The sequence below is a fragment of the Dendrobates tinctorius genome, unplaced genomic scaffold (genome assembly GCF_039654945.1).
Source record: "Dendrobates tinctorius isolate UK_male_01 unplaced genomic scaffold, ASM3965494v1 ptg000069l, whole genome shotgun sequence".
Lineage (NCBI taxonomy): Eukaryota > Metazoa > Chordata > Amphibia > Anura > Dendrobatidae > Dendrobates > Dendrobates tinctorius.
In genome coordinates, this window is record NW_027361737.1 from 33,208,239 (window position 1) to 33,216,347 (window position 8,109).

Below are 8,109 nucleotides of genomic sequence, written 5' to 3' on the forward strand. Positions count from 1 at the left end.
CACTGATATCTGAGCGCTATGTGACACGCTCGATGGCACAGCTGCCTGTGACCAAAGTGACGAGAGGATAATGGAGATTTTGAATCTCTGCGTACACTTTTGGACACTGGACACTTGTGGATTGTGTGCGGCCCACTGATATCTGAGCGCTATGTGACACGCTCGATGGCACAGCTGCCTGTGACCAAAGTGACGAGAGGATAATGGAGATTTTGAATCTCTGCGTACACTTGTGGACAGTGGACACTTGTGGATTGTGTGCGGCCCACTGATATCTGAGCGCTATGTGACACGCTCGATGGCACAGCTGCCTGTGACCAAAGTGACGAGAGGATAATGGAGATTTTGAATCTCTGCGTACACTTGTGGACAGTGGACACTTGTGGATTGTGTGCGGCCCACTGATATCTGAGCGCTATGTGACACGCTCGATGGCACAGCTGCCTGTGACCAAAGTGACGAGAGGATAATGGAGATTTTGAATCTCTGCGTACACTTGTGGATAGTGGACACTTGTGGATTGTGTGCGGCCCACTGATATCTGAGCGCTATGTGACACGCTCGATGGCACAGCTGCCTGTGACCAAAGTGACGAGAGGATAATGGAGATTTTGAATCTCTGCGTACACTTGTGGACAGTGGACACTTGTGGATTGTGTGCGGCCCACTGATATCTGAGCGCTATGTGACACGCTCGATGGCACAGCTGCCTGTGACCAAAGTGACGAGAGGATAATGGAGATTTTGAATCTCTGCGTACACTTGTGGACAGTGGACACTTGTGGATTGTGTGCGGCCCACTGATATCTGAGCGCTATGTGACACGCTCGATGGCACAGCTGCCTGTGACCAAAGTGACGAGAGGATAATGGAGATTTTGAATCTCTGCGTACACTTTTGGACACTGGACACTTGTGGATTGTGTGCGGCCCACTGATATCTGAGCGCTATGTGACACGCTCGATGGCACAGCTGCCTGTGACCAAAGTGACGAGAGGATAATGGAGATTTTGAATCTCTGCGTACACTTGTGGACAGTGGACACTTGTGGATTGTGTACGGCCCACTGATATCTGAGCGCTATGTGACACGCTCGATGGCACAGCTGCCTGTGACCAAAGTGACGAGAGGATAATGGAGATTTTGAATCTCTGCGTACACTTTTGGACACTGGACACTTGTGGATTGTGTGTGGCCCACTGATATCTGAGCGCTATGTGACACGCTCGATGGCACAGCTACCTGTGACCAAAGTGACGAGAGGATAATGGAGATTTTGAATCTCTGCGTACACTTGTGGACAGTGGACACTTGTGGATTGTGTGCGGCCCACTGATATCTGAGCGCTATGTGACACGCTCGATGGCACAGCTGCCTGTGACCAAAGTGACGAGAGGATAATGGAGATTTTGAATCTCTGCGTACACTTTTGGACACTGGACACTTGTGGATTGTGTGCGGCCCACTGATATCTGAGCGCTATGTGACACGCTCGATGGCACAGCTGCCTGTGACCAAAGTGACGAGAGGATAATGGAGATTTTGAATCTCTGCGTACACTTGTGGACAGTGGACACTTGTGGATTGTGTGCGGCCCACTGATATCTGAGCGCTATGTGACACGCTCGATGGCACAGCTGCCTGTGACCAAAGTGACGAGAGGATAATGGAGATTTTGAATCTCTGCGTACACTTTTGGACACTGGACACTTGTGGATTGTGTGCGGCCCACTGATATCTGAGCTCTATGTGACACGCTCGATGCACAGCTGCCTGTGACCAAAGTGACGAGAGGATAATGGAGATTTTGAATCTCTGCGTACACTTGTGGACAGTGGACACTTGTGGATTGTGTGCGGCCCACTGATATCTGAGCGCTATGTGACACGCTCGATGGCACAGCTGCCTGTGACCAAAGTGACGAGAGGATAATGGAGATTTTGAATCTCTGCGTACACTTTTGGACACTGGACACTTGTGGATTGTGTGCGGCCCACTGATATCTGAGCGCTATGTGACACGCTCGATGGCACAGCTGCCTGTGACCAAAGTGACGAGAGGATAATGGAGATTTTGAATCTCTGCGTACACTTGTGGACAGTGGACACTTGTGGATTGTGTGCGGCCCACTGATATCTGAGCGCTATGTGACACGCTCGATGGCACAGCTGCCTGTGACCAAAGTGACGAGAGGATAATGGAGATTTTGAATCTCTGCGTACACTTTTGGACACTGGACACTTGTGGATTGTGTGCGGCCCACTGATATCTGAGCGCTATGTGACACGCTCGATGGCACAGCTGCCTGTGACCAAAGTGACGAGAGGATAATGGAGATTTTGAATCTCTGCGTACACTTGTGGACAGTGGACACTTGTGGATTGTGTGCGGCCCACTGATATCTGAGCGCTATGTGACACGCTCGATGGCACAGCTGCCTGTGACCAAAGTGACGAGAGGATAAGGGAGATTGGATTGCTTTTAAAAAAGGCAAACAGCAATGCCAGCTTGTCAGGAAGCCTTAAAAGGCAGCCCAACAACCAACACCACTGATACACCACAATATAGCCTCCCCTTGCACTGCACACACAATGACTTGTGTGTTGTGCAGGCCAAATCGCTAGCAGCAGAAGCAGTTTTTTTGTCTTCTTCCCTGCCTAACGCTCTCCCTACAGAATCAGCAGCAACCTCTCCCTATACTAAGATCGGCAGAAGTAAGATGGCGGTCGGCGTGCACGCCCTTTTATACCCCCTGTGACGCCCACCAAAGCAAGCCAATCACTTGCATGCCCTTCTGAAAGATGGTGGTGACCCGTGCCTATGTCATCACGTTGCCCACAGTGTCCGTGGATCCTGATTGGCTGAAAAAGAGCGCAAAACAAACTTTTGAAACGCGACTTTGGCGCGTAAGTCGCCGACCTCGTGGCCGACCTCATCCTAGGGTCGGGTTTCGTTTCATGAAACCCGACTTTGCCAAAAGTCGGCGACTTTTGAATTTTTTCGACCCGTTTCGCTCAACTCTACTGTTAATGTGAACCCACAACATGCAGTCAAAGGAGCTCTCAATGGAAGAGAAACAGACCATCATTAGGATAAAAAAAATGAAGAAATGCATGATCGAGATAGCAGAAATGTTAGGAGTGGACAAATCAATAGTTTATTACATTCTGCAAAAAAAAGAGAGCACTGCTGAGCTTGGCAACACAAAAAAAGCGTAGACACCAACAGAAGTCAACACTGGTGGATGATCGCAAAAATCACTTCACAATATTGACCTAAGTGAAGAACACTTTCAAGGAAGATGTTTCAGCGGTCTACCATTAAGAGAAGACTTCACGAGAGCCAATACAGAGGGTTCACCAAAAAGTGCAAACTATTAATCAGCTTTAAAAATAAAAATGCCATGTGAAGAATATGGGGGCTATAATTTTTTACCAATCAATTATCACATCCGGTTCAAAATTATAGTCCTCTTACATAGTGTGAAGCTGAGACAGGAAACCTTTCTCTCTTGGTGGTCGAGCTAAATTCATGCCTCTAGCAGACAACTGGTACCAAACTATTCCTGGCAAGATGGATTCCTATTGCGAGTGTAAAGCTGATTAACTGCTGAAATAATTCCTCCAGCCAGATGGGAGCCGTCATTTCATAAGGAGATATGGACTTATCATACGTCCTAGTTATATACCGGTTACATTTCGAGAGGAAAGGGCTGAATGCCCACTGGGGTCTCTTCCCGTTTCTAGCACCCAGGGATAGTGTGAATTGTAAAACAGCTAGTAGAAGTCAGGTAGCAAAGCCGTGTTTGGTCTCCAAGTATAATGGGGCACGGCCGGATCCGATGGCACCAAAACATCCACCCTATGACCTTGCATAGAGAAGTTATGATCCCTCATAGGTTTTGGAGTTTCAGCTGCCACAGCAAGTGGGAGGAAGACTAGGACCATCCCGCAGTGCAAAAAAGGGACTGACCAAGGGGTTAAGTGCATGTGTGATCATGTTGGCCTTCGTTCTCTGCCAAGGGAGGATAGACTGTGCAGCGTGTTGGAAGTAACCGGATACACCTGGCCCCCGTACCTCCCATGTGGTTGCCAGCATCCAGTGGCCGAACGTCAACATCATCTGCTTGTACTTTTGTATTACCACCTGTATTTGTATATCTCACAATTGCATATGTATGACCACTGTGTATATAGGGTATTGTCTAGTGTGCACTTAAGGTGATTAAATATATAATTTAGCCTTGGGCTGCTCTTTTATCCCAATCCACAAATCCACATGTCAGTGTTCTCGGTTTTAACTTTCCATGCTATCGGGACTGGTTTCTGGCACAATATAATCTGTTAACAGATTGGGCTTGTATCTAACGAGGAACTGGTGGCAGTCCTACTGGACTGACCAGGCGCTGTTTCACTAGTGCTTGTGAAAGGGGCCTCTCAGCCTGTCAGAGTTGTGAGTGAGTATGGTGTCAAGGTCACATATTCTCACTCCCCATGCCTCCCTGGGCCCGTGTGGACAGGGGCTGTCTGAGTAAAACCTTGCCACGTTGACCTTACGTGTTCCCAGGGGGTGTGGAATGTCATGTTAGTGCAAGTGAGGAGACCGTACCGCATGATCCCTCTGATGTAATAGTGACATCAGGCATATTATGCAGTGGCAAAGTAAATCACCAGATCTCAACCCTATCGACCTTCTATTTCACATTCTTGAGAAAAACTTAATGAGGTTTTACACTACTAATTTCAACCCGAACTGTAAAGTTCGGCGTTCTTACCGAGCACCTACTATTCGGACACAGACACCGAAAACGGACTTCACCAGGAAGTCTATGTTACTGTACAGGTTCGGCCCCCCCAAACACCGTAGAAATCCTAAAGTCAATATGGATACTTTATTGAGCCTTGTCACACGATTAAGGACAATAAGTAGAGATGGGCGGACCTCTGGATGTTTGGGTCTGTCGGATTCGGCTGAACAGTTACAAAAAGTTCGGGTTCGGGTGCCAGAACAGTACCCAAACCCGAACCTAGACCCGATTCTCTTGGATATTTGCATATGAAGACTTCCGGGTCATAGACGCAGGGAAAAATACCAGCGCATGCGCAGTAGCGATTATATGCTTTGCCCACAGTTGGGCAAGGCATACCGCGCAAGCGCGAACGGCGTTAATAATGCGCAGGTGCGAATAAACAACGCCATCTGTTATATTCACAGAAGAAATTACATCCAGCAAGCCAAGGCGGGGGGAGAATAAGCCACGCCCATTGGACCGGACCGTGGCGATTTCCATAAATCTGAGGAGTGATTAAAAAGGTATTTATGCATCAAAGATGCAGGGACAGGGGGATAAAAAGTATGACTACAATACTTAGGTAACACACAATTGAATGATATCATTATATGATATCTCAAAAAAGGGGTGACAGATTCTCTTTAAGGTGATGTCAAACATGACCAATTTTTTTATGATTTTAATGCTGAAAAAAAAATTTACGGGGAGTTTGGCAAAAAATGTTTTGGGAGTTGTGTCGCCATTTTCTGAGACCTTAAACATTTTTACTTTTCAGTCAATGGAGCTGTGTGAGCACTTATTTTTTGCATGACGAGATGACATGTTTATTGATACCATTTTGGGTAGATTTGACTTTTTAATCGCTTGTTACAGCATTTTTTTGTAGAATTGCAGCACCAAAAAACATAATTTATCTGTTCTTGATATTTTTCGTTTACAAAGTTTTCTGATCAGGTTAATTATTTTTATACATTGCACTTTTCTGAATCCAGCGATATCAATTATGGTTTTTTTTATATCTTCATTTCTAATGTGGCAAAAGGGTGGTGATTTGACCTTTTTTGTTTGTTTTTTTTGTTTATATTTTTTAAAACATTTATTTTTTACTTTTCACAGTTATTGTTAGCCCCCTTGAAGCTGCTATCATCCGATCACTTGTGTTGCATATAGCAGAAATCACGGTCTCCTCTGAAGCCCTGCTCGGCAGGGTTTCACAGGAGCTCTGTAATGACAAGCACCCCCTGCTGTCAAAGCAACTCATTACTAACCAGCTACTGTATCATGTGAAGGGCAGCATGATTGGAGCATAGAATGATGTTCCCCGTCGACACATGTTATATGTCGCTGTTAGAGTTTGACAGTGTCATTTAACAAGTTAACATGTGGGTGGAGCTCCTCTCTACCTGAAATTGTTAGAGGCAAGTCATGGCTCTAAGACACAGCCATGATCTGCATAATATGGGGCAGGCTCACCACGTGAGCCCGTTCCATACACCGGCTTCTGGCTTGTGCCGTACATTTAAGCTGGCCTGTCACTGCCCACTTCTGGCCTGCCTCTGTGGTTCATAACCAGAGGAACTTTACTCTTCCTCAGACTTCAGTCACTCCCCAGACTCGCTCAAAAAGTCCACCAGCATGCTCCACTGTGACTGAAAAGGTGAAGACCTCAGACCAATTTCACAGCAAGAATGAAGATTTCACTGGCGCTCACTGCACACACACACTCACATGAGGCACCACTTCCATCTTCTAACTACAGCCTCATCTGACTGGCATCCTATCCTCCTAGAACACTGCTACTGATGCCATTAATCAACAGAATTGTTCACCAGCTTGTACTCCACATGCTAAGCAGTGCCTGATTCCCAGATTATGCTAGCACACAGATCTAGCATCCAATCCCAGTCTCCTCACAGTTCTAGCATACCTCCTTGCGGTGCGCCACGGCAATTTTTATTTAACTGTAAACCACTTCCCTAACTCGCTTCGTCTTTTATATGAATCCAAAACACAAAAATATTGTCCCTTGTGAATCCCATTATCATCCATATGCAGTATATTACCCCTTTCATAGCCCCCACAGTACTCCTTGTAAACATTATGATGCCCACAATGGACCCCACACAGTATGATGCCCCCACAGTACATTCCTCCTTGCACAGTATAATGCCATTACATCCTCCCCACATAGAGTATGATGCAGACAGTGGCCCCCACACAGTGTAATGCCTTCATAGCCCCCCACTCAGTATAATGCACCCCACAGTACATCCCACAAAGTTAGTGCTCCCACAGCATGATGATCCCAAAGCCGCCACCACACAGTACAATGCTCTCACAGTGCACCTTACACAATATAATGCCCCCTTCATAGTGTGATAACCTCCACAGTCCCACCATGCAGTTTGATGCCCCTACAGTTTCCTGTTATGATTAGGTCACCGAGGAGGCTAGCTGGGAAATAAGTGAGGCAACCAGAACACCAGAAAGGTTGGCAACTTAGCGGATTGCAGACCCCTAAACCGAACAACACAACTAGAATTAGCTGTGGGACGTACCTACAATGCCCTAGACGCCTCGGCACAGCTAAAGAGTTAACTAAGCCTAAAGCAAGAAAGGGGAAAGCTAAACTGCCCTGGAGCAGAACCCCAAAGGAATAGATAGCCCCCAAACATATATTGCCGGTGAGACAAGGTGAGGAACAAACACAGGCAGAAAATAGAGTAAGCAAATAATGGGGACCAAACTGTCTAGATAGCACAGAACAGAAAAGATACTGTCTGCAATAACTCAAAAACCCTAAAAAAGCCAATACGTCTGATATGCAAAAAAACTGAGGCCACACGACCTCTCCCCCACTAGATCAGCATTCTGGTGTGAACTGGAAGTGTCATGATCCAGGACGGGGTTTCGCTTTGGCCCGTCCTGGTCTCACTGGGGGTTAATTGTTCCGCCTCTCCCTGGCAGAGGGCGGCTATTTAATGCTCACTGGACCTAGGTCCGGTGTCAGTTATACTCCTGCCCTCGGCTGAGTTAGTTGACCTTGTGCATACGTGTGCCTTGTGCCAGATATCTTGCTTGCTTGTTTGGTTTTGATCCGGTTCTGTCCCTGTTACGAGTTTTGCCTGTCCCTCTTGTACTGCGCTACCTCTCGTGTATGACTCTCTGCTTGTGACCCGACTTCTCTCTGCTCGTCCCCTTGGTACCACGTCGCCCTCTTGTGTATGACCTTTGGCTTTGTTTGACCTCCCGTCTGTTTATCCCTCCTGTACCTTGCTGTCCGTACTGTGTATGAACTCCGTTTTGCCTGACTCTGA